The sequence below is a fragment of the Oncorhynchus mykiss genome, chromosome 8 (genome assembly GCF_013265735.2).
Source record: "Oncorhynchus mykiss isolate Arlee chromosome 8, USDA_OmykA_1.1, whole genome shotgun sequence".
Classification (NCBI taxonomy): domain Eukaryota; kingdom Metazoa; phylum Chordata; class Actinopteri; order Salmoniformes; family Salmonidae; genus Oncorhynchus; species Oncorhynchus mykiss.
The window spans coordinates 812,080-837,772 of NC_048572.1; the positions used below are offsets into that span (position 1 = coordinate 812,080).

General features: G+C 43.9%; 1 protein-coding gene across 1 annotated transcript in view; it reads right to left on the minus strand.

Moving 5' to 3' along the window:
- The window catches only part of LOC110513701 (intersectin-2-like), a 113,054-nt gene extending 92,046 nt beyond the window's left edge, over positions 1-21,008 (minus strand). The window contains exons 1-2 of the mRNA XM_036986810.1: positions 20,762-21,008; positions 9,973-10,038 (exon numbers count right to left, since the gene is read on the minus strand). The gene's annotated coding sequence lies outside the window, so the exon portion shown is untranslated. The remainder of the gene's footprint in view (positions 1-9,972; positions 10,039-20,761) is intronic.
- Positions 21,009-25,693: the final 4,685 nt, after the last annotated feature.

A 25,693-nucleotide genomic window follows, 5' to 3' on the forward strand; every position in this document is an offset into this window, starting at 1 on the left:
GAGTAAGGCTCTGTTCCTCAACCCAATGGGGGAGTAAGGCTCTGTTCCTCGACCCAATGGGGTAGTAAGGCTCTGTTCCTCAACCCAATGGGGGAGTAAGGCCCTGTTCCTCAACCCAATGGGGGAGTAAAGGCTCTGTTCCTCGACCCAATGGGGCAGTAAGGCCCTGTTCCTGAACCCAATGGGGCAGTAAGGCTCTGTTCCTCAACCCAATGGGGGAGTAAGGCTCTGTTCCTCAACCCAATGGGGGAGTAAAGGCTCTGTTCCTCAACCCAATGGGGGAGTAAGGCTCTGTTCCTCAACCCAATGGGGGAGTAAGGCTCTGTTCCTCAACCCAATGGGGGAGTAAGGCTCTGTTCCTCAACCCAATGGGGGAGTAAGGCTCTGTTCCTCAACCCAATGGGGGAGTAAGGCCCTGTTCCTCAACCCAATGGGGGAGTAAAGGCTCTGTTCCTCAACCCAATGGGGGAGTAAAGGCTCTGTTCCTCAACCCAATGGGGGAGTAAAGGCTCTGTTCCTCGACCCAATGGGGCAGTAAGGCCCTGTTCCTGAACCCAATGGGGCAGTAAGGCTCTGTTCCTCAACCCAATGGGGGAGTAAGGCTCTGTTCCTCGACCCAATGGTGCAGTAAGGCTCTGTTCCTCGACCCAATGGGGCAGTAAGGCTCTGTTCCTCGACCCAATGGGGGAGTAAGGCTCTGTTCCTCAACCCAATGGGGGAGTAAGGCTCTGTTCCTCGACCCAATGGGGCAGTAAGGCCCTGTTCCTCGACCCAATGGGGCAGTAAGGCCCTGTTCCTCGACCCAATGGGGCAGTAAGGCCCTGTTCCTGAACCCAATGGGGCAGTAAGGCTCTGTTCCTCGACCCAATGGGGCAGTAAGGCTCTGTTCCTCGACCCAATGGGGCAGTAAGGCTCTGTTCCTCGACCCAATGGGGCAGTAAGACTCTGTTCCTCAACCCAATGGGGGAAAGTTCCAGAAAGGTAAAAAGATGCCAGGGGGTGACAAGATAAACTGCTTTTAATATTTTTTTTAATACAATGAAATCAATAAAGTCTTTGAAATGCTATATTTATGTATCTCTATATTGAAATCAATAAAGTAATTCCAAATTATGTACTTATATTAACATAGATGTTCAGATCATTCTTGAGAGAGAAGGAGTGCAATATCGCCAGATGGGCGTGTGGTACCCTTCCTCACCCATGTCGACAAGATGTTACTTCTTGTGGGGTCTTTGCCTTGAAAGTAAGTATGAGAGTATAAGTCATGTACAATTAACCTACTGAAAGTATACTGACTGAAAGGCAAAACAGAACTGTCAAATTATATTATAGCTGTGTCGTTGTGTTCCTGTGAATTAGAATCTTAAGGGTAACATTCTGTTGGGGAAACTGAAATGCCCATCAAATCTTTTTCCCCAGTTTGCTGGGGAGTCGATTGTCTTTTCAAATACGGACAAAGATGTTAACATCATGAGAAAATAAATAGCAGTCACTCTCCTCCCAAACACGGGTATGTTCAATTTCTAATTTAATATAATTGTGGATAAAAACAACATGTATATGGATCTTTCAAGGTTATCTTTGATCCAACTTCTGACTAGATGGCCACTAAAACACATTTATTTAAATAATTCTGCTACTTTTCCCTTGTTCTCTGTTCGCTCTGAAAAATACATGTAAAGATGTATAGACCACTTGACATTATGTTTTGCTAGATGACCTGAGCCAACTGTGCCATTTCTGTGGCGAGGTGGACAATAATGAGGAAGACGTCAGGATAGGCAACCAAACATAGATGAGGGAGTAAAATGTAGGCAAGCAATAATCATTTCAGAACAACTACTAGTCGAATAAGACATGGGAGAGATGACGAATTTTGTCAGAGAGGTTTATTTATAGACTAATACACTTGAAACAAATAGCCAACCCAAAAACTGCAGACATTACTAGTGCCTTCCCGCGATCAAACCGACATTAAAAATCAAATGAAACGCAGCCTAACGTGATCAGAAATCCCAACTAGCAAGCAAGTCGCAGCAATGAAGAATTGAGTGCGTGTGCATTTACGCGAAGGGGGGGGGGGGGGATTCTGGCAGGGGGAAGCTTTTCGGCACAACACCGGCAAGGAACGTTAGCTGTCTGACTTGATTAACAAGCTAATTTTCACAACATAAACTCAATTATTTGATCAGATGAGTTCGCTAATGTTGCTCAACATTTCTCTGGCTAGCTAACAGAGGATTCGATCCAGCTAGCAAGATACTTAACAATGCTAATAATTGCTCCACCATACTGTCTCCCTCACCTCAAACTTTCCAAATGCCATTTTTTCGGTTATAGCTCAATAAGTATGCTTCATCACCTTCTCACCTCGTCTCCGTGGTCAGGCTTCTCACCTCGTCTCCGTGGTCAGGCTTCTCACCTCGTCTCCGTGGTCAGGCTTCTCACCACGTCTCCGTGGTCAGGCTTCTCACCCCGTCTCCGTGGTCAGGCTTCTCACCCCGTCTCCGTGGTCAGGCTTCTCACCCCGTCTCCGTGGTCAGGCTTCTCACCCCGTCTCCGTGGTCAGGCTTCTCACCTCGTCTCCGTGGTCAGGCTTCTCACCTTCTCACCTCGTCTCCGTGGTCAGGCTTCTCACCTCGTCTCCGTGGTCAGGCTTCTCACCTCGTCTCCGTGGTCAGGCTTCTCACCTCGTCTCCGTGGTCAGGCTTCTCACCTCGTCTCCGTGGTCAGGCTTCTCACCACGTCTCCGTGGTCAGGCTTCTCACCACGTCTCCGTGGTCAGGCTTCTCACCTCGTCTCCGTGGTCAGGCTTCTCACCTTCTCACCTCGTCTCCGTGTTCAGGCTTCTCACCTCGTCTCCGTGGTCAGGCTTCTCACCTGTTATCTCTATGTTATCGTTCAGGGGACGCGCTGCTGTAACTGACATGCTGCCTTACCAGAGCGCGCAGTGATGCTGTAACTAGTAAACTGGTTGTCACTTCTTTCTTCAGTCACATGCTGCATTCTGTTGTTATGCAAATGACTGGCTGAACCAGCAGTGATCCAACCCCCCCCCTCCCCCCAAACTTTTGTAATCGGATCTACACAATCACTTAGGTCAACTATATTAGATTCAAAACTGAGAATTTTGCCGATCGGTGACTAGTTTGCTCTTTGCATTTGCAGAACTGCATTTTTGAGGACACGGCCGCTGGAGGGTTGTTTACGCACGCGGTGCAGTGGAGATGTCAGGGCTGGGCGCCAATGGGCCCCATTACTCAGCTCCCTGCGGGACTCCCAATCACTCAGCTCCCTGCGGGACTCCCAATCACTCAGCTCCCTGCGGGACTCCCAATCACTAATTTCCCTGCGGGACTCCCAATCACTAATTTCCCTGCGGGACTCCCAATCACTAATTTCCCTGCGGGACTCCCAATCACTCATCTCCCTGCGGGACTCCCAATCACTCAGCTCCCTGCGGGACTCCCAATCACTCAGCTCCCTGCGGGACTCCCAATCACTCAGCTCCCTGCGGGACTCCCAATCACTCAGCTCCCTGCGGGACTCCCAATCACTCAGCTCCCTGCGGGACTCCCAATCACTAATCTCCCTACAGGACTCCCAATCACTCATATCACTATGGGACTTGTTGGCTGCTTTTCCTTCACTCTGCGGTCTGATTCATCCCAAACCATCTCAATTTGGGTTGAGGTCGGGTAATTGTGGAGGCTAGGTAATCTGATGCATCACTCCATCACTCTCCTTCTTGGTCAAATAGCCCTTACACAGTCTGGAGGTGTGTGTTGGGTGATTGGGATTGTCCATTGCTTGTGTTTCTTGGCCAAAGCAAGTCTCTTCTTATTATTGGTGTCTTTAGTAGTGGTTTCTTTGCAGCAATTCAACCATTGAAGGCCTGATTCACACAGTCTCCTCTGAACAGTTGATGTTGAGATGTGTCTGTTACTTGAACTCTGTGAAGCATTTATTTGGGATGAAATTTCTGAGGCTGGTAACTGTAATGAACTTATCCTCTGCAGCAGAGGTAACTCTGGGTCTTCCTTTCCTGTGGTGGTCCTGATGAGAGCCAGTTTCATCATAGCGCTTGATGGTTTTTGCGACTGTACTTGAAGAAACATTCAAAGTTCTAGAAATTTTCCGTATTGACTGACCTTCATGTCTTAAAGTAATGATGGACTGTCATTTCTCTTTGCTTATTTGAGCTGTTCTTGAAATAATATGGACTTGGTCTTTTACCAAATAGGGCGATCTTCTGTATACCACCCCTACCTTGTCACAACAAAACTTAGTGTCAAACGCATTAAGAAGAAAATAAATTCCACAAATTAACTTAAAACTTGTTAGGGATAGGGGGCAATATTCAGAATTTTGGATGACTGAGGTGTCCAAAGTAAACTGCCTGTTACTCAGGCCCAGAAGCTAGGATATGAATATGCATTGCAGTATTGGATAGAAAACACTCTAAAGTTTCTAAAACTGTTAAAATTATGTGAGTATAACAGAACTGATTTGGCAGGTGAAAACCTGAGGACACATTTTGTTTTCTGTTGACCTGCCAGCCAATTCCAAGCTTAAGCTATTGAAACCAAAGACTTCCGCCTCCCAAATTGCAGTTCCTATGGCTTCCGCTAGATGTCAACAGTCTTTATACATGGTTTCAGGCTTGTATTCTGAAAAACTAACGAGGAAGAGTTGTTTATCCTCAGGAAGTCCCATTGCGCGTGTGACCGAGGGCTCGCGCTGCGTTCTTTTCCTTTCCTATTGAGAATAGTTTGCTCCGTATGAAATATTATCGATTATTTAGATATTAGAATAATAAATTAGAAACGTTTGATTTGTTTGGACAAACTTTACAGGTAACTTCTGGAACTCCTATGTCTGCATTCTGAATGGGTGGATTACTGAACTCAATGACTAAACGGACTATTTGGGATATAAAGAAGGAATTTATCGAACAAAACGACCGTTCATTGTGTTCCTGGGACTCTTGTGATTGCGATCAGAGGAAGGTCTTCAAAGGTAAGTGACTTATTTTATTGCTATTTGGGATTTTGTGACGCTTGTTTGGATAATATGCTGTTGTGGGCACTGACCTCAGATAATCGAACGCTGTGCTTTCGCCGTAAAGCCTTTCTGAAATCCGACGATGCGGTTTGATTCTAAGCTACCGATTCATGTATGACATGTATTATCATGAAGGTTTAATATTGTTTTTTTATTTTGAATTTGGCGCTCTGCAATTTCACCGGATGTTGTTGAGGTGGGTCGCTAGCGGGACCCCTGAGCCAGAAAGGTTTTAACTTCTTAAGGTATAGGGGGCAGATTTTCACTTTTGGATAAATAGCATGCCCAATTTCAACTTCCTGCTACTCATGCAAAGAATATAAGATATGCATATTATTAGTAGATTTTGATAGAAAACACTCTGAAGTTTCTAAAACTGTTTGAATCATGTATGCGAGTATAACAGAACTTATGTAGCAGGCAAAACCCCGAGGACAAACCATTCAGATTTTTTTTTTGAGGTCTCTGTCTGTTCACTGGCTTTTCAAAACGGTATTTCTTAGGCACTTTTTTGCAGTTCCTACCGCTTCCACTGGATGTCACCAGTCTTTGGAATTTGGTTGAGGTTATTCCTTTGTGCAATGAAGAAGTACGGCCATCTAGGAACAGGGTAACACTGTTGAGAGTTGCGCAAGACTTGAAAAGCCTTTCCTCTGCACAACAGGAAAACCTGGCTCCCTGTAGAGGAAAGGCTGTGCAACCACTTCACAACAGGAAAACATGGCTCCCTGTAGAGGAAAGGCTGTGCAACCACTTCACCACTGCACAACAGGAAAACCTGGCTCCCTGTAGAGGAAAGGCTGTGCAACCACTTCACAACAGGAAAACATGGCTCCCTGTAGAGGAAAGGCTGTGCAACCACTACACCACTGCACAACAGGAAAACCTGTCTCTCTGTAGAGGAAAGGCTGTGCAACCTTTCCTCTACAGGGAGCCAGGTTTTCCTGTTGTGAAGTGGTATAGTGGTTGCACAGCCTTTCCTCTACAAGGAGCCAGGTTTTCCTGTTTTGAAGTGGTGTAGTGGTTGCACAGCCATTCCTCTACAGGGAGCCAGGTTTTCCTGTTGTGAAGTGGTGTAGTAGTTGCACAGCCTTTCCTCTACAGGGAGCCAGGTTTTCCTGTTGTGAAGTGGTTGCACATCCTTTCCTCTACAGGGAGCCAGGTTTTCCTGTTGTGAAGTGGTGTAGTGGTTGCACAGCCATTCCTCTACAGGGAGCCAGGTTTTCCTGTTGTGAAGTGGTTGCACATCCTTTCCTCTACAGAGAGCCAGGTTTTCCTGTTGTGAAGTGGTGTAGTGGTTGCACAGCCATTCCTCTACAGGGAGCCATGTTTTCCTGAGAGGTGCGCCAACTACTGCAACTAATATGCAGACTACTGAGCTAGATAGTCCCATTAATTCACACACGGGCACGCACACACACACACATACAAACACACAGGGTTGCAGATTGCACATAAAATAAGTACAATGCAATCTTATTCAATTCTTATTAATTTGTTTACAAATATATCTAAATGTATTGACACTGGTATTATAATAATTACTATATGTAATGGTATGTGTGTGTGTGTGTGTGCGCGTATATGTATATGTATATATATATATATATATATATATATATATATATTCAAGAATTCAAACCTTTCTTCAAGAAAAAAATGTAATAAGTAAATGTCAAATTGGCTTTCTCCCTAACCATCGCACTACTGACCATATATACACCTTACACACACTAATTAATAAACACGTCCACCAAAAAAAAGAGGGCAAAATCTTTGCTTGCTTTATTGACTTTAAAAAAGCATTTGATTCGATTTGGCACGAAGGGCTATTCTACAAAATTTTACAAAGTGGGCTTGGTGGTAAGGTGTATGACTTAATAAAATGTATGTACACAGAAAACAAGTGTGCAATAAAAATCAAAAACCAAAGAACAGAATTTTTTTCACAATGTCGAGGTGTGAGACAAGGCTGCAATTTGAGTCCAAATCTTTTCAACATTTATATCAATGAATTAGCAGACATGTTGGACCAATCTCCAGCCCCAGGACTCACACTATTTGACACAGAGGTGAAATACCTGCTATATGCTGATGACTTGGTACTTCTATCACCAACCAAAGAAGGTCTTCAACAAAACATTAATATTCTGGAGCAATATTGCCATAATTGGGCGCTGGCAGTAAATTTCCAAAAAACTAAAATCATGATTTTCCAAAAAAAAAACCAGATGTCAGAAACACAAATGTAAATTCACCCTGAACAATACCTTAATTGAACACACTAAAAATTACACCTACCTTGGTCTGACCATATCTGCATCGGGAAACTTTAATATGGCAGTGAATGCACTCAAAGAAAAAGCCCGCAGAGCAATGTATGCAATAAAAATGAAATTATTCAAAATCAACATCCCAATTAGAATTTGGACTAAAATATTTGACAGTGTAATCCAACCAATAGCACTTTATGGAAGTGAGGTTTGGGGGCCACTCAATAAACTGGATTTTAAAATGTGGGACAAACATCCAATTGAAGCCCTACATGCAGAATTCTGTCGGAAAATTCTACAAGTCCAGAGAAATACACCAACTAATGCATGTAGGGCAGAATTGGGCCGTTTTCCAGTAATAATGAAAATACAGAAAAGATCATTAAAATTTTGGCTACATCTAAATTCAAGTCCAAATTCGAGTCTGCAATTTAAAGCACTTCAAGCCCAAGAGCTGAGCCCAGAAACGAGCCCTCTCAGTCAGCTGGTGTTGGACCTCACCAACCAAGCTGACACCAGCACTGCTTCAAAAGAAAGAATTCCAATAAGCAAAATCATGAACCAATCAAAGGAATCATATTTACAATACTGGAAAAACGAAACAAAATCCCAAAGCCGACTAAATTGCTATCTGACCCTAAACAGAGAATATGAATTGGCTGATTATCTCTACTCTGTCAGAGATACGAAGCAGAGACAGATCCTTACCAAGTACAGGCTGAGTGACCACCGATTGGCAATAGAAACCGGCAGACATAAAAAGACATGGCTACCCAAAGAGGAGCGTGTATGTGGTCACTGCATGACAGGGGAGGTAGAGACAGAGATGCACTTTCTCCTTTACTGTGATAAATATTCCTCACAAAGAGATTCATTATTCACAGAAATGACTACATATATTCCAAATCTTTACAAATTGAACCCAGAGGAAAAACTAAGAATACTCATGGGCGAAGGAGCAATGGCTCCTCTTGCAGCCAAATATGTATTTTCCTGCCATAGCCTGAGGGACACTGAATAATAACATCTGCATAGTAAACAGTAACTTCCTTATTATTATAATTATTAATGTTTATCATCCCAAATATGGGTGGTAATGGTAGTGATAACAGTTTAGTGATGGTAGTAGTAGTCGTAGTAATGATGATTGTAGTTGTAGTACTGATATAAAGAAGAAGATGACCGTTATTTAGTTATAAGTTAGTTATAGTTTCATTTTCCATAATTTGATTTTATATTTATTACATTTCTACTATTGACTGTTACCATTTTATTGTATTTATTTTTGTATTTAATTTTGTATTATTATTTACTACCATTTTATATTATTATTTGCTATCATTTATAATTTTGTTACAATGTATATTGTATACATTGTTGCTTTGGCAATATTGACACAATGTTTTTCATGCCAATAAAGCAGCTTGAATTTGAATTTGAATTTGAATGAAGAGAGAGAGAGCTGACTGAAGAGAGAGAGAGCTGACTGAAGAGAGAGAGAGCTGACTGAAGAGAGAGAGAGAGAGAGCTGACTGGAGAGAGAGAGAGAGAGAGAGAGAGACAGAGAGAGAGCTGACTGGAGAGAGAGAGAGAGAGAGAGAGAGAGAGAGCTGACTGAAGAGAGAGAGAGAGAGAGCTGACTGAAGAGAGAGAGAGAGAGAGCTGACTGAAGAGAGAGAGAGAGAGAGAGCTGACTGAAGAGAGAGAGAGAGAGAGCTGACTGGAGAGAGATGAATGAAGAGAGAGAGATGAATGAAGAGAGAGAGAGAGATGAATGAAGAGAGAGAGAGAGAGATCAATGAAGAGAGAGGGATCAATGAAGAGAGAGAGAGATCAATGAAGAGAGAGAGAGCTGAATGAAGAGAGAGAGAGCTAGAGAGAGAGCTGAATGAAGAGAGAGAGAGCTGACTGAAGAGAGAGAGAGCTGACTGAAGAGAGAGAGAGAGAGAGAGAGAGAGCTGACTGGAGAGAGAGAGAGAGAGACAGAGAGAGAGCTGACTGGAGAGAGAGAGAGAGAGACAGAGAGAGAGCTGACTGGAGAGAGAGAGAGAGAGAGAGAGAGAGACAGAGAGAGAGCTGACTGGAGAGAGAGAGAGAGAGAGCTGACTGAAGAGAGAGAGAGAGACAGAGCTGACTGAAGAGAGAGAGAGAGAGAGAGCTGACTGAAGAGAGAGAGAGAGAGAGCTGACTGGAGAGAGATGAATGAAGAGAGAGAGATGAATGAAGAGAGAGAGAGATCAATGGAGAGAGAGAGAGATCAATGAAGAGAGAGAGAGATCAATGAAGAGAGAGAGAGCTGAATGAAGAGAGAGAGAGCTAGAGAGAGAGCTGAATGAAGAGAGAGAGAGCTGAATGAAGAGAGAGAGAGCTGAATGAAGAGAGAGAGCTGAATGAAGAGAGAGAGCGAGCGAGCCAAGACACAAAGAGCTGACTCAACAGAGCACTCTGTATTGACTGTTCTGTTTTTGCCAATAGGTAGAAAAACAGCATCACCTCGCTCTGGTCCATTTCTTCATCTCTCTCTCTCTCTCCCTCCATCTCATTTATTCTCCCTCCATCCATCAATCTTGGTCACAAAATCTTAGCGAAACAGCACTGGAAAGCACACAGACACACAAAGTATTCTTCTTACCGTTCATAGCGGGAGCACCATCGGCTACAGGGAGAACCTCTATTCAGCTGGCTAACTCACAGACATCTGGAGAGAAGAGAGAGAAGAAGGAGAGTATTGTTACATAAATGAAAACCTCCTATTTGACAAATTGGGAAAATTAAACAGAAACACAGAATAAACTACACTGCTATTTGGCACTCAAAATATAATTGTTTATTTATTTAACTAGGCAAGTCAGTTAAGAACCAATTCTTATTTACAATGACGGCCTACCCCGGCCAAACCCGGACGACGCTGGGCCTACTGTGCGTCGGCCTATAAGACTCCCAATCACGACCGGTTGTCATACAGCCTGGAATCGAACCAGCTATCTACTCTGATTTCAGTGCACTCTCTTCTGAGTGTACCAGAGCACAGAATAACTGGTTGGGAAAAAGCGTAATTAAATTGTTGCCAGCAGCACAGTTGCAGTCACCAATGTTCTGGATTAGAGGTCAACCGATTAATCTGAATTGCCGATTAATTAGGGCCGATTTCAATTTCATTTCATAACAATCGGAAATCGTTTTTTTTTTACACCTTTATGTAATCTTTATTATTTATTTAATTTTAATTTTAAATTTATTTATTTCATATATATATATATATTTATTTAACTAGGCAAGTCAGTTAAGAACACATTCTTATTTTCAATGACGGCCTGGGAACGGTGGGTTAACTGCCTCCTTCAGGGGCAGAACGACAGATTTTCGACTTGTCAGCTCGGGGGATCCAATCTTGCAACCTTACAGTTAACTAGTCCAACGCAATAACGACCTGCCTCTCTCTCGTTGTACTCCACAAGGAGACTGTTATGCGAATGCAGTAAGCCAAGTTAAGTTTAATGCTAGCTAGCAACTTATCTTGTAAAAATCAATCATAATCACTTGTTAACTACACATGGTTGATGATATTACTAGATATTATCTAGCGTGTCCTGCGTTGCATATAATCTGACTGCATACAAGTATCTAAGTATCTGACTGAGCGATGGTAGGCAGAAGCAGGCGCGTAAACATTCATTCAAACAGCACTTCCCTGCGTTTTGCCAGCAGCTCTTCGTTGTGCATCAAGCATTGCGCTGTTTATGACTTCAAACTCCCGAGATGAGGCTGGTGTAACCGAAGTGAAATGGCTAGCTAGTTAACGCGCTCTAATAGCGTTTCAAACGTCACTCGCTCTGAGACTTGGAGTGGTTGTTCCCCTTGCTCTGCATGGGTAACGCTGCTTCGAGGGTGGCTGTTGTCGTTGTGTTCCTGGTTCGAGCCCAGGGAGGAGCGAGGAGAGGGACGGAAGCTATACTGTTACACTACTTTAATACAAATAAAAAAAGATTAGAATTTTTTTTTTTTTTTATGTAAAAAAAAAATAAAATAAAAAAATGCCGTTTAATCGTATCGGCTTTTTTGGTCCGCCAATAAATCGGTATCGGCGTTGAAAAAACATAATCGGTCTACCTCTATTCTGGATAACATAAAAACAGCCTAAACATCTCTGCTAGGGTGAGTAAAATGGTAGGAATGAGCTGTTCTCTCATTTGTGTCTGGAATTAGCCAGCGTTAGCCAGAGAGAGAGACACACACAGACAGGGAGAGGGACAGACAGACAGAGAGAGAGACACACACAGACAGGGAGAGGGACAGACAGACAGAGAGAGAGACACACACAGACAGGGAGAGGGACAGACAGACAGAGAGAGAGACACACACAGACAGAGAGAGGGACAGACAGACAGAGAGAGAGACAGAGAGAGAGACACACAGACAGGGAGAGGGACAGACAGACAGAGAGAGAGACACACACAGACAGGGAGAGGGACAGACAGACAGAGAGAGACACACACAGACAGGGAGAGGGACAGACAGACAGAGAGAGAGACACACACAGACAGGGAGAGGGACAGACAGACAGAGAGAGAGACAGACAGACAGAGAGAGAGACAGACAGACAGAGAGAGGGACAGACAGACAGACAGAGAGAGACACACACAGACAGAGAGAGGGACAGACAGACAGAGAGAGGGACAGACAGACAGAGAGAGAGAGTGAGCAGCAAGGACCTTATAAATAAGCATTTTACAGTAAGGTCTACAACTGTTGTATTAGGCGCATGTGAAAAATACAATTTGATTTGAAAATGAAGCCCGCACATATGCCGAGGCTGTGAGCAGAGCAACAGTCCCAACTCCCACTATTACAACCGTCCTAGCCCCATCCTGAGACAGTCCCAACCCCCACTAATACACCCGTCCAAGCTCCATCCTGAGACAGTCCCAAACCCCCACTAATACACCCGTCCAAGCCCCATCCTGAGACAGTCCCAACCCCCACTAATACACCCGTCCAAGCACCATCTTGCAACCTAAGAGGTATGTATCAGATGCTCAACATGCTCTGCTCACATCTACTGAAATGGTCCAAGACTAAACCACACGAAAACACTAGACACTATGGAACACAAAAATAACGTACTCTCGCATCCTGGAATATCCAAGGCCTGAGGTCATCTGCCTTTATGGAACACAAAGCCTTCACTATCTCATCCTGGAATATCCAAGGCCTGAGGTCATCTGCCTTTATGGAACACAAAGCCTTCACTATCTCATCCTGGAAAATACAAGGCCTGAGGTCATCTGCCTTTGGCCTAAAGAGCAGGAACATGGACTTCAAAGAAATCAGAAATACAGACATTTCATCCTACAAGAAACCTGGTATAGAGGAGATGGACCCACTGGTTGCCCTCTAGGTTACAGAGAGCTGGTAGTCCCATCCACCAAACTAACAGGTGTGGTAGTTGTGTGGTGTGGAAACAGGGAAGCGACTCAGGGGGTATGCTAATTTGGTATCGAGCAGACCTAACCCACTATTTGAAATTAGTCAAAACAGGAATGTTTTACATCTGGCTAGAAAATAATAAGGAAATGATTGGCCACCTGGCCAAACTGAGAAATCGGGGGAGAAGGGCCTTGGTCAGGGAGGTGACCAAGAACCCGATGGTCACTCTAACAGAGCTCCAGAGTTCTTCTGTAGAGATAGGTTCTCCTAACAGAAGGACAACCATCTATGCAGCACTCCACCTACCAGGTCTTTATGGTAGAGTGGCCAGGCGGAAGACACTCCTCAGTAATATACATGACAGCCCGCAAGGACTCAGACCATGAGAAACAGGATTCTCTGGTCTGATGAAACCAAGATTGAACTCTTTGGCCTGAATGCCAAGCGTCACATCTGGAGGAAACCTGGCACCATCCCTACGGTGAAGCATGGTGGTGGCAGCATCATGCTGTGGAGATGTTTTTCAGCGGCAGGGACTGGGAGACTAGTCAGGATCGAGAGAAAGATGAACAGAGCAAAGTACAGAGAGATCCTTGATGAAAGTCCTGAGCGCTCTGGAGCAGGTTCTCTGATTGGGGCGTAGGTTCAACTTCCAACAGCTCAACAACCTTAAGCACACAGCCAAGACAACGCAGGATTGGCTTCGGGACAAGTCTCTGAATGTCCTTGAGCAGCCCAGCCAGAGCCCAGACTTGAATCCGATCGAACACCTCTGGAGAGACCTGAAATTAGCTGTGCAGAGAAGCCCCCCATCCAACCTGACAGGGCTTGAGAGGATCTGCAGAGTTTAATGGGAGAAACTCCCAAAATACAGGTGTGACAAGCTTGTAGCGTCAAACCCAAGAAGACTAGAGGCTGTAATCGCTGCCAAAGGTCCTTGAACAAAGTAAAGGGTCTGAATACTTAGGTAAATATTATTTGAGTTATTACATTTTTTATAAAAAATGTGCAAAAATGTCTAAAAACCAGTTTTTTGCTTGGGCATTATGGGGTATTGAGTCATTATGGGGTATTGAGTCATTATGTTGTATTGAGTCATTATGGGGTATAGAGTCATTACATCATTATGGGGCACTGTGTCATTATGGGGTACTGTGTCATTATGGGGTATTGTGTCATTATGGGGTATTGTGTCATTATGGGGTATTGTGTCATTATGGGGTATTGAGTCATTATGGGGTATTGAGTCATTATGGGGTATTGTGTCTTTATGGGGTATTGTGTCTTTATGGGGTATTGAGTCATTATGTCATTATGGGGTACTGTGTCATTATGGGGTATTGTGTCATTATGGGGTATTGTGTCATTATGGGGTATTGTGTCATTATGGGGTATTGAGTCATTATGGGGTATTGTGTCATTATGGGGTATTGAGTCATTATGGGGTATTGAGTCACTGTCATTATGGGGTATTGAGTCATTATGGGGTATTGAGTCATTATGGGGTATTGAGTCACTGTCATTATGGGGTATTGAGTCATTATGGGGTATTGAGTCACTGTCATTATGGGGTATTGAGTCATTATGGGGTATTGTCGTGTCATTATGGGGTATTGAGTCATTATGGGGTACTGTGTCATTATGGGGTACTGTGTCATTATGGGGTATTATGTCATTATGGGGTATTGTGTCATTATGGGGTATTGTGTCATTATGGGGAATTGTCGTGTCATTATGGGGTATTGAGTCATTATGGGGTATTGTCATGTAATTATGGGGTATTGTGATGTCATTATGGGGCATTGTCGTGTCATTATGGGGTATTGAGTCATTATGGGGTATTGTCGTGTCATTATGGGGTATTGTGATGTCATTATGGGGTATTGTCGTGTCATTATGGAGTATTGTCATGTCATTATGGGGCATTGTGATATCATTATGGGGTATTGTGATGTCATTATGGGGTATTGTGATGTCATTATGGGGTATTGTCGTGTCAATATGGAGTATTGTCATGTCATTATGGAGTATTGTGATGTCATTATGGGGTATTGTGATGTCATTATGGGGTATTGTGATGTCATTATGGGGCATTGTCATGTCATTATGGAGTATTGTGATGTCATTATGGGGCATTGTCGTGTCATTATGGGGTATTGTGATGTCATTATGGGGTATTGTCGTGTCATTATGGGGTATTGTGATGTCATTATGGGGTATTGTGATATCATTATGGGGTATTGTGATGTCATTATGGGGTATTGTGATGTCATTATCGGGCATTGTGATGTCATTATGGGGTAATGTGTGTAGATTGATGGAAAAAACAGTCATGTTTAGAATAAAGCTGTAGAATACAGTGGAAGAAGGGGTCTGAATACTTTCCGGATGCACTGTATGTAAAATGGCAAAAATAAGATCTCTTGTTTTTCAAGCTTAGGTCTTTTAAGGGAGTATGTGAGCACACTCGTTGGGTTCGGCTAGGCTAGCTGAGTTCGGCTAGGCACCAGTGGAACTGAAGCATGCCTTTAGAGACACAGCCCAGGAAACACCACAGAGCCAGAGTAGAAAGAGGTCTCTGTGTGTGCGATGAACAGCTGAATAGGCACACACACACATGCAATCTCTCTCACACACACACACCTTCCTCCTTCTGCTTTACAGCACAGATGGGAATAGGTATCCTGCACTTCTTCTCTCTCCGATCGCTTTTCTGGGTCAACTGTGGAATTGGTTACCTACATTACCTTTCTCTCTGGAGCCCTGAGCCCTGAGCCGGGAGCCCTGAGCCCTGAGCCGGGAGCCCTGAGCCGGGAGCCCTGAGCCCCGAGCCGGGAGCACCGAGCCCTGAGATGTCTTATAGATAGATATACCATGTTTTCACACATTAACATGATAGTCCAGATAGATCACATGACTGAGTGGGACACAGATAGGTCACATGACTGAGTGGGACACAGATAGATCACATGACTGAGTGGGACACAGATAGATCACATGACTGAGTGGTCTACCGTTACTACTGGAGTTACACAGAGGTCTACCGTTACACAGAGGTCTCCCCGTTACACAGAGGTCTACCGTTACACAGTGGTCTACCGTTACACAGAGGTCTACCGTTACACAGTGGTCTACCGTTACACAGTGGTCTACCGTTACACAGAGGTCTACCGTTACTACTGGAGTTACACAGAGGTCTACCGTTACACAGAGGTCTCCCCGTTACACAGAGGTCTACTGTTACACAGAGGTCTACCGTTACACAGAGGTCTACCGTTACACAGAGGTCTACCGTTACTAGTGGAGTTACACAGAGGTCTACCATTACACAGAGGTCTCCCCGTTACACAGAGGTCTACTGTTACACAGTGGTCTATAGTTACACAGAGGTCTACCGTTACACAGAGGTCTACCGTTACTACTGGAGTTACACAGAGGTCTACCGTTACACAGAGGTCTACCGTTACACAGAGGTCTACCGTTACTAGTGGAGTTACAAAGTGGTCTATAGTTACACAGAGGTCTACCGTTACACAGTGGTCTACCGTTACTACTGGAGTTACACAGAGGTCTACCGTTACTAGTGGAGTTACACAGTGGTCTACCGTTACACAGAGGTCTACCGTTACACAGAGGTCTACCGTTACACAGAGGTCTACCGTTACAAGTGGAGTTACACAGTGGTCTACCGTTACACAGTGGTCTACCGTTACACAGTGGTCTACCGTTACAAGTGGAGTTACACAGGGGTCTACCGTTACACAGAGGTCTACTGTTACACAGAGGTCTACCGTTACACAGTGGTCTACCGTTACAAGTGGAGTTACACAGGGGTCTACCGTTACACAGGGGTCTACCGTTACACAGTGGTCTATAGTTACACAGGGGTCTACCGTTACACAGTGGTCTACCGTTACTACTGGAGTTACACAGAGGTCTACCGTTACACAGAGGTCTCCCCGTTACACAGAGGTCTCCCCGTTACACAGAGGTCTCCCCGTTACACAGTGGTCTACCGTTACACAGAGGTCTACCGTTACACAGAGGTCTACCGTTACACAGAGGTCTACCGTTACACAGTGGTCTACCGTTACACAGAGGTCTACCGTTACACAGTGGTCTACCGTTACACAGTGGTCTACCGTTACTACTGGAGTTACACAGTGGTCTATAGTTACACAGCGGTCTATAGTTACACAGTGGTCTATAGTTACACAGCGGTCTACCGTTACACAGTGGTCTATAGTTACACAGCGGTCTACCGTTACACAGTGGTCTATAGTTACACAGGGGTCTACCGTTACACAGTGGTCTACCGTTACTACTGAGGTTACACAGTGGTCTATAGTTACACAGTGGTCTACCGTTACACAGTGGTCTACCATTACACAGTGGTCTACCGTTACACAGAGGTCTACCGTTACACAGTGGTCTATAGTTACACAGAGGTCTACCGTTACACAGTGGTCTACTGTTACTACTGAGGTTACACAGTGGTCTACCGTTACACAGTGGTCTACCGTTACACAGTGGTCTACCGTTACTACTGAGGTTACACAGTGGTCTATAGTTACACCGTGGTCTACCGTTACACTGAGGTCTATAGTTACACAGTGGTCTACCATTACTACTGGAGTTACACAGTGGTCTACCGTTACTACTGAGGTTACACAGTGGTCTACCGTTACACAGTGGTCTACCGTTACTACTGGAGTTACACAGAGGTCTACCGTTACACAGTGGTCTCCCCGTTACACAGAGGTCTACCGTTACACAGGGGCCTACCGTTACACAGTGGTCTACCGTTACACAGGGGCCTACCGTTACACAGTGGTCTACCGTTACACAGTGGTCTACCGTTACTACTGGAGTTACACAGAGGTCTACCGTTACACAGGGGCCTACCGTTACACAGAGGTCTCCCCGTTACACAGTGGTCTACCGTTACACAGTGGTCTACCGTTACTACTGGAGTTACACAGAGGTCTACCGTTACACAGGGGCCTACCGTTACACAGAGGTCTCCCCGTTACACAGTGGTCTACCGTTACACAGTGGTCTACCGTTACACAGAGGTCTACCGTTACACAGGGGCCTACCGTTACACAGTGGTCTACCGTTACACAGAGGTCTACAGTTACACAGCGGTCTATAGTTACACAGTGGTCTACAGTTACACAGCGGTCTATAGTTACACAGTGGTCTACCGTTACTACTGGAGTTACAAAGAGGTCTACCGTTACACAGAGGTCTCCCCGTTACACAGTGGTCTACCGTTACACAGTGGTCTACCGTTACACAGAGGTCTACCGTTACACAGGGGCCTACCGTTACACAGTGGTCTACCGTTACACAGAGGTCTACAGTTACACAGCGGTCTATAGTTACACAGTGGTCTACAGTTACACAGCGGTCTATAGTTACACAGTGGTCTACCGTTACTACTGGAGTTACACAGGGGCCTACCGTTACACAGTGGTCTACAGTTACACAGCGGTCTATAGTTACACAGAGGTCTACCGTTACACAGGGGCCTACCGTTACACAGCGGTCTACAGTTACACAGCGGTCTATAGTTACACAGGGGTCTACCGTTAATACTAAAGGTACAGTACACAACACTAAGTGGCTGTTTTACCAGAGAATGTCCAACAGAGCGGTATTGAGGTTCTATATTAACTAGGGAGGAAGGCTATAGGCCTGAACTCTCTTTTCCATCTACCCCCCATTCTCTCTCTCTGTGTTGACAGTAGAGGCTAACCCTCAGGGGACATAGTGGTGTCCTTCTCTCTCTGTGTTGACAGTAGAGGATAACCCTCAGGGGACATAGTGGTGTCCATCTCTCTCTGTGTTGACAGTAGAGGATAAACCTCAGGGTACATAGTGGTGTCCTTCTGTCTCTCTGTTGACAGTAGAGGATAACCCTCAGGGTACATAGTGGTGTCCTTCTCTCTATCTGTGTTGACAGTATAGGATAACCCTCAGGGTACATAGCGGTGTCCTGATGTTCTGTGGTTATGGTGAAATGATAAATAACGCCTGGGAATGTCTAACTATATATATATGCAGCACAAGTCGAGGAGAGATGGGGGCAGTGGAGCTTTACTGGGTCGAATTGTAGACCAGATTTTCACAGCCTGAGAATAACCTGCCAAATGACAGTAGACTAGATGTTGGAGGAATTAGTCTATACTATAGTCTAGAGAGGTTGACATTCAGTAGTCTATAGTATAGTCTAGAGCATGACATTCAGTAGTCTATAGTATAGTCTAGAGAGGTTGACATTCATTAGTCTATACTATAGTCTAGAGGATGACATTCAGTAGTCTATAGTATAGTCTAGAGGTTGACATTCAGTAGTCTATAGTATAGTCTAGAGGTTGACATTCAGTAGTCTATAGTATAGTCTAGAGGTTGACATTCAGTAGTCTATAGTATAGTCTAGAGTTTGACATTCAGTAGTCTATAGTATAGTCTAGAGGATGACATTCAGTAGTCTATAATATAGTCTAGAGGATGACATTCAGTAGTCTATAGTATAGTCTAGAGGATGACATTCAGTAGTCTATACTATAGTCTAGAGGATGACATTCAGTAGTCTATACTATAGTCTAGAGAGGTTGACATTCATTAGTCTATACTATAGTCTAGAGGTTGACATTCAGTAGTCTATAGTATAGTCTAGAGGATGACATTCAGTAGTCTATAGTATAGTCTAGAGGATGACATTCAGTAGTCTATAGTATAGTCTAGAGGATGACATTCAGTAGTCTATAGTATAGTCTAGAGGATGACATTCAGTAGTCTATAGTATAGTCTAGAGGATGACATTCAGTAGTCTATAGTATAGTCTAGAGGATGACATTCAGTAGTCTATAGTATAGTCTAGAGGATGACATTCAGTAGTCTATACTATAGTCTAGAGGATGACATTCAGTAGTCTATAGTATAGTCTAGAGGTTGACATTCATTAGTCTATACTATAGTCTAGAGGTTGACATTCAGTAGTCTATAGTATAGTCTAGAGGTTGACATTCAGTAGTCTATAGTATAGTCTAGAGGATGACATTCAGTAGTCTATAGTATAGTCTAGAGGATGACATTCAGTAGTCTATAGTATAGTCTAGAGGTTGACATTCAGTAGTCTATAGTATAGTCTAGAGGATGACATTCAGTAGTCTATAGTATAGTCTAGAGGTTGACATTCATTAGTCTAGAGGATGACATTCAGTAGTCTATAGTATAGTCTAGAGGTTGACATTCAGTAGTCTATAGTATAGTCTAGAGGAATGATATTCAGTAGTCTATAGTATAGTCTAGAGGATGACATTCAGTAGTCTATACTATAGTCTAGAGGTTGACATTCAGTAGTCTATAGTATAGTCTAGAGGATGACATTCAGTAGTCTATAGTATAGTCTAGAGGATGACATTCAGTAGTCTATAGTATAGTCTAGAGGTTGACATTCAGTAGTCTATAGTATAGTCTAGAGGATGACATTCAGTAGTCTATAGTATAGTCTAGAGGTTGACATTCATTAGTCTAGAGGATGACATTCAGTAGTCTATAGTATAGTCTAGAGGTTGACATTCAGTAGTCTATAGTATAGTCTAGAGGTTGACATTCAGTAGTCTATAGTATAGTCTAGAGGATGACATTCAGTAGTCTATAGTATAGTCTAGAGGATGACATTCAGTAGTCTATAGTATAGTCTAGAGGTTGACATTCAGTAGTCTATAGTATAGTCTAGAGGTTGACATTCAGTAGTCTATAGTATAGTCTAGAGGATGACATTCAGTAGTCTATAGTATAGGCTTGTCTTTTCAAAATAATAAGCTGTATAAATTGAATTTTAGAAACACTGACCGGGATGTAGGCCTATACGACATACAAAGGAATGTTATAGGCATACAGGCACATGTCTATTGTTTATAAAAATCCTTAACCCGGGTTTTATTTTAAACCCTGTCTATATTATACTGCACTTCGCTTACCGTTCAATGCAAAGGAGGGTAGCGGCAGCTTCAGGAGCTGCACGTTTCATCATCTTCCTAGTTGAGGACAAATCCCTCCTTTAACGACGTTATTCCTTAATTCCCAACCTAGAACACTGATGTCGTTCTGAACCTGTTGCGGTTTGGTTTATAATTGAGAGAGAGAGTAGACTAGCTGCGATGAGCAGATGATTCCCAGACTGCTACAAATCAGGACGGATGACGTCGGTCCGCGACTCAGTGCAGTGGGGAGGAGAGAGACGGAACCTGGGGGAATGGGCGTGTCCGTCTGGATGCAGATTACGTCCGTTAAACAGGACACACCGCTGTGCTGGTTTAGATACGAGCACAGCGGACACCACGCTCTGACATGTAGGAATTAGCAATCCTGTCAACTTCATTCGTGAAACATGTCTGCAACGTCTGCCTACTGAACGTGGCCCTGCATTGGCGCTGTGAGGTTTTACATACTACATGTTAGTCATTTAGCAGAGGCTCTCATGCAGAGCAACTTGCAATTAGGGCATTCATAATAAAAAATATATATATATATATATATATATATATACACAAAAGTATGTGGACACCCCTTAAAATGAGTGGATTTGGTATTTTCCGCAACACCCGTTGCTGACAGGTGTATAAAAATCAAGCACACATCCATGCAGTCTCCATAGACAAACATTAGCAGTAGAATGACCCGTACTGATGAGCTCAGTGACTTTCAACATGGCACCGTCATAGGATGCCACCTTTTCAATAAATGTGGGCCCTGCTAGAGCTTCCCCGGTCAACTGAAATGGCAACGTCTAGGAGCTATAACAGCTTGTCCGCAAAGTGTTAGGGCACACAAGCTCACAGAAGGGGAGTGCTGAAGAATTCTGAAGTGCTTAGCGAGTAAAATGAGTCTCTCTTCGGTTACAACACTCACTGGAGTGGTGTAAAGCTCGCCGCCATTGGACTCTGGACAGATGAATCACGCTTCACCATCTGGCAGTCCGACAGATTAAATCTGGATTTGGCGATGCCAGGAGAACACTACCTGCCCGAATGCATATAGTGCCAACTGTAAAGTTTGGTGGAGAAGGAATAATGGTCTGAGGCTGTTTTTCTTGGTTTGGGCCCCTTAGTTCCAGTGAAGGGAAATCTTAACGCTATAGCACACACTACCAGGCAAAATAACACCTACTCATTCATGGGTTTTTCTTTATTCTTACTATTTTCTACATTGTACATCAAAACTATGAAAAACACATATGGACTCATAGTAACCAAAATAAGTGTTAAAAAAAGCAACATATATTTTATATTTTAGAATCTTCAAATAGCCACCTTTTGCCTGGATGACAGCTTCCTGCTGTGTTCCGGTCCAATTGGACCGAATTACAAGTTCTCTCTCTGTAAAATGTAGTTAATTTAATCTGATTGTCATAAGGTTCCATGACTTTGTCCACACAGGGCATCTGAACACACAATACATTTAGATGATTTTCATTACATTTTGGGTGTTTTATTTCACTGTTGTACACCTGTGTTGTTCCCGGTCAAAAATGACCTGTCATTAGAAATGAATGGGTGAGACTGCAATTAGTGTATAAAATTGAGTTCAGGCAAATGCCTATTCATCAGATGGACACGCTTCCTCTCCCAGACCCCACACGCATGTCTGTTTGAGCACACACACACACACACACACACACCACACACACACACCTCACTCCCCTTCTTGGCTTCCATGGCAACCCCCAAGAGAACCTTTCCCCAATAGAATCTTTCCCCCCACGGAACCACACCTGTTGGCATTCTCACAAACAATCGCAACATTGTTTCAATAATATATAGAACTTCTCTCAGCTCTGGTATATAAAGCTTATTTGAGGTCTTGCTCACAATTCATTCTGTGGCAGCACAATGACCAAACGATATACTGTATGTGAGGCTCTTGATCATATCTTTGATCATGACACTGGTGAGGAGGAGAGAGTCCTTGTTAAACTTTGACACAAAGTAGTCTGTGATAAATACCACAATATGTTTCATCTGAATATAAGTTAGTCAAAATAATCCATACATTATGCTTTTTTTTACTCAAAAACAAGTTGAATGAGCGAGGCCTACAGGCCATAAATAGCAAATAGAAGTTCAAAATGTGTAATGTTCAGAAGAACTTAAGTTGATTAAAAGATACATTAGGTGATAATATATGTATTATTATGGATTTCTAATCAGCCAAATTGGGGCGGCCATTTTGGACCGGGAACACAGAATGAATTAACATGAAACGAACACAACAGGAGGGTTAAAATTTTTTATATTATTATTATTTTTACAACGCAGTCAAAACAAACATGGCGGAGGGTAAACACAGAAAAATGGAGGACCAAACTCAAAAAAAATATAATAAGAGACTCGTACCTATTTCCCACCCAGAACTGCTAAAATATATGAACTGTAAATTAGACGTACTTGACTTAGTCCCGTAAAGAGATGAGAGGAAGTCTTCAAATGAGTGATGGACAAAGAAACTAACAAAAGGTTACAGTCAATGTTATCAAAGCTAATGAAGAAAAAAAGAGTTGCTAAGATACTATATCAATGTGCCAACATCTGGTGCTTACCTGAATTAAATGCCCTAGGACCATGTGCTCTGTTTAAAGGATGGGCACCTAGCTCTTAAACAACCTCTTTGTCAATAATCTCCCCAAGGAGAAGTGGGTGTGGAGTCAGACGCAGGAGAGCGCAAATTTCGAAAAGGGCGTTTTATTAACAAGTCCAAAGAACAGAAAACAGGACTACAACAGTAGCCTCAAAACAACCAGACACCGTCCAGGAAAAATCCACCTGTTCAACAGAACACAAGAAAACGCAACCCAAAACTAAATGACAGCAAACGTAACAATCACACACAAAACCCAGAGGGTATGGCAAAATAAAATACCCCCCCTAATTACCCTAAATTGAACACAGGTGAAACAAGACAGACATAACCAAATGAAAAGGAAAAAGGATCGGTGGCAGCTAGTAGGCAGGCGACGACGACCGCCGAGCACCGCCCAGAACAGGGAGAGGAGCCACCTTTGTCGTGACACTCTTCCGTGGTGCCCCAAATTCCTAATGAGTTAATTGTTACGTGATTAATTTAAATCGGGTTTCAATTAAACATAGTTAGTTGAATAAATAACAGATGGTTGTAAAAGCCTTTCAGAATCCTTCACACTGCCTGTCCCCAAAACTCTGTGGTGTCCAGTCCTAAATCCCCCCGGCCATCCTACAATCTAAGCTTGATGCCCTCAATCTCACACAAATTATCAATGAACCTACCCGGATAAAGCACTAAATAAACTTCAGTTAGTGCTAAATACGGCTGCTAGAATCCTGACTAGAACCACAAAAAAAAAAATTGATCAAATTACTCCAGTGCTAGCCTCTCTACACTGGCTTCCTGTCAAAGCAAGGGCTGATTTCAAGGTTTTACTGCTACCCTACAAAGCATTACATGGGCTTGCTCCTACCTATCTCTCTGATTTGGTCCTGCCGTACATACCTACACGTACGCTACGGTCACAAGACGCAGGCCTCCTAATTGTCCCTAGAATTTCTAAGCAAACAGCTGGAGGCAGGGCTTTCTCCTATAGAGCTCCATTTTTATGGAACGGTCTGCCTACCCATGTCAGAGACGCAAACTCGGTCTCAACCTTTAAGTCTTTACTGAAGACTCATCTCTTCAGTGGGTCATACGATTGAGTGTAGTCTGGCCCAGGAGTGGGAAGGTGAACGGAAAGGCTCTGGAGCAACGAACCGCCCTTGCTGTCTCTGCCTGGCCGGTTCCCCTCTTTCCACTGGGATTCTCTGCCTCTAACCCTATTACAGGGGCTGAGTCACTGGCTTACTGGGGCTCTCTCATGCCGTCCCTGGAGGGGGTGCGTCACCTGAGTGGGTTGATTCACTGATGTGGTCATCCTGTCTGGGTTGTCTCAGGATGGTAAGTTGGTGGTTGAAGATATCCCTCTAGTGGTGTGGGGGCTGTGCTTTGGCAAAGTGGGTGGGGTTATATCCTTCCTGTTTGGCCCTGTCCGAGGGTGTCCTCGGATGGGGCCACAGTGTCTCCTGACCCCTCCTGTCTCAGCCTCCAGTATTTATGCTGCAGTAGTTTATGTGTCGGGGGGGCTAGGGTCAGTTTGTTATATCTAGAGTACTTCTCCTGTCCTATTCGGTGTCCTGTGTGAATCTAAGTGTGCGTTCTCTAATTCTCTCCTTCTCTCTTTCTTTCTCTCTCTCGGAGGACCTGAGCCCTGATGACTCCTTGCTGTCCCCAGTCCACCTGGCCGTGCTGCTGCTCCAGTTTCAACTGACCTGAGCCCTAGGACCATGCCCCAGGACTACCTGACATGATGACTCCTTGCTGTCCCCAGTCCACCTGACTGTGCTGCTGCTCCAGTTTCAACTCTTCTGCCTTATTATTATTCGACCATGCTGGTCATTTATGAACATTTGAACATCTTGGCCATGTTCTGTTATAATCTCCATCCGGCACAGCCAGAAGAGGACTGGCCACCCCACATAGCCTGGTTCCTCTCTAGGTTTCTTCCTAGGTTTTGGCCTTTCTAGGGAGTTTTTCCTAGCCACCGTACTTCTACACCTGCATTGCTTGCTGTTTGGGGTTTTAGGCAGGGTTTCTGTACAGCACTTTGAGATATCAGCTGATGTACGAAGGGCTATATAAATACATTTGATTTGAACCTACCAGGTACAATCCCAAATCCGTAAACACGGGCAGCCTAATATATATCATTCTAACTAACTCGCCCTCCAAATGCACCTCTGCTGTTTTCAATCAAGATCTCAGCGATCACTGCCTCATTGCCTGCATCTGTAATGGGTCTGTGACCAAACAACCACCCCTTACCACTGTCAAACACTCCCTAAAACACC